The 1,818-nt window shown below is 34.0% G+C and overlaps 1 pseudogene; it reads left to right on the top strand.

Annotated features, from left to right (window-relative positions):
• Positions 1 to 1,122: 1,122 nt before the first annotated feature.
• On the top strand, positions 1,123 to 1,255 carry LOC145263484 (U2 spliceosomal RNA; annotated as a pseudogene).
• The last annotated feature ends 563 nt before the right edge of the window (positions 1,256 to 1,818 follow it).

Below are 1,818 nucleotides of genomic sequence, written 5' to 3'. Positions count from 1 at the left end.
TTAGCCAATCAGCTTTCTAGTATCAACCGCGCCCCTTCCAATCAGCCAATGGGCATGCATTTTATCGAACAAAGGATCTGTTTTAAAGATCTGCCTAAAACCACTAACCTAGTTCTAAAACAGATCCTTTGATCGATAAAATGCATGCCCATTGGCTGATAGGAAGGGGCGCGGTGGATACTAGAAAGCTGATTGGCTAACTAAAATCCTCAACAGAAGAGGACCATATAAAACGAGAAACGACCACAGAATTCGCGCATAAGCCTGAGGAATCCTAGAGTGGATGAAACGCCGAATATTCAGTGTAGCTTAATTGCCATATATATTTTCTAAATTACTATGTATATATATATATATATATATATATATATATATATATATATATATATATATATATATATATATATATAAGTACTATGTAAAGCATAATCACGTTCATACACCGCCAGTACCAGATATATAGAAGGGCATTTACACATCCCTGCAAGAGTTGCAAAAACCTAACGTTTTCATCTCCCCAAACGAGGATATACATGCGAGTGGGAACCGCTTGTTAATTTCATACGCTCATGAAGCCAGTAAAGCAAGCTTTTCCATAAATAATAAAAAAATATAATGTATTTTAATAACTATTCTCCTATAAAATAAAGACGTGAAAAAGCTCATAAACTTTTATTACCAAATAGCTAAAAGGAAAGAAACCTAGCCTTAAAAATATAGAATTTCAATATATAGTCCTACGTTGCTTCGAGTATTTTATAAAAGTACTAAACTAAAATAAAAAAAATGCAACTTATATACAACTAAATTCAGAATTGGAACTTCAGTTAGCCGATATTCCGCTAGAAGATCCAGACCATTCCCCTATATAACGATGAGAGAGAGAAAAAAAGAAACCATTAAATAGAAAAAGATGAAAATTCGACGATATAAATTAGGACAAAAATTCGACGAATTATAAATGGAAAGAGAAAATAAAAATGATCGACGTTTCGATAGCTTTTTCGTGGGCTTTTACAAGAATATGTACATTACAAATAATTAATCCATGCGAAACGGTTTAAAAAGAAATATGCAAATTAGGAATATCTAAAACTTTTTGTGCGTTTTGCAGATTACTATAGCGCTACTTGGCCTTTTGGCCAAGATCAAAGTGTAGTATCTGTTCTCCAGATGCTGCACTTCCATTTCTTGTTCTCTTTCGGTGGAGGAGAAGTCCTTCACGACTGAGACAATTTTAATTTTTGTACCTTTTCTCCACGTTAAAAATGACCCTGGTGTCCAAGTCTGTCCTGGTGGGAGGCATTGTAAATAGGTACTATAGATGCTATATTTAACAATTTAATTGGTACTTTATATATGGCCATGGAAGAAATTTCGCGTAAAACTATTTACCTGGCCATACCTAGTTTTCACCCCTTAACTTTAAATTAACATATCTAATTAAGTAACCTGAAAATCAATAAATACTCGAGAAACCATAATATCAACCTTGCGAATTTTTCCTGCAGAAATTTCACCCAAACCTTCAAATCATTACGTAATGGACAACACCGGGAAAATACTGAATATATTTAATACACGCAATATCGGATCCGGGCAAAACCAGATGAAAAACCGAGTCGATGCAACAATGAGAGAAATATTTACTTCTGGATTTAAATTGCTGAAAGTACAAAGCAGAGTCCAATAGAAAAAGAAATAAGTAAACTGTAATTCCAAGCAAGGAAATTTAAATATAAGAACATAAACAAATCTCCAACTTCTAACGTAGACCCCCCCCCCACTACTAGGTCTCCTTCTTTAACATCAGGGGTC

Source organism: Euprymna scolopes, chromosome 38, assembly GCF_053919585.1.
Source record: "Euprymna scolopes isolate OS-2025 chromosome 38, ASM5391958v1, whole genome shotgun sequence".
Classification (NCBI taxonomy): domain Eukaryota; kingdom Metazoa; phylum Mollusca; class Cephalopoda; order Sepiida; family Sepiolidae; genus Euprymna; species Euprymna scolopes.
This window is presented reverse-complemented; position numbering and strand designations above follow the sequence as displayed.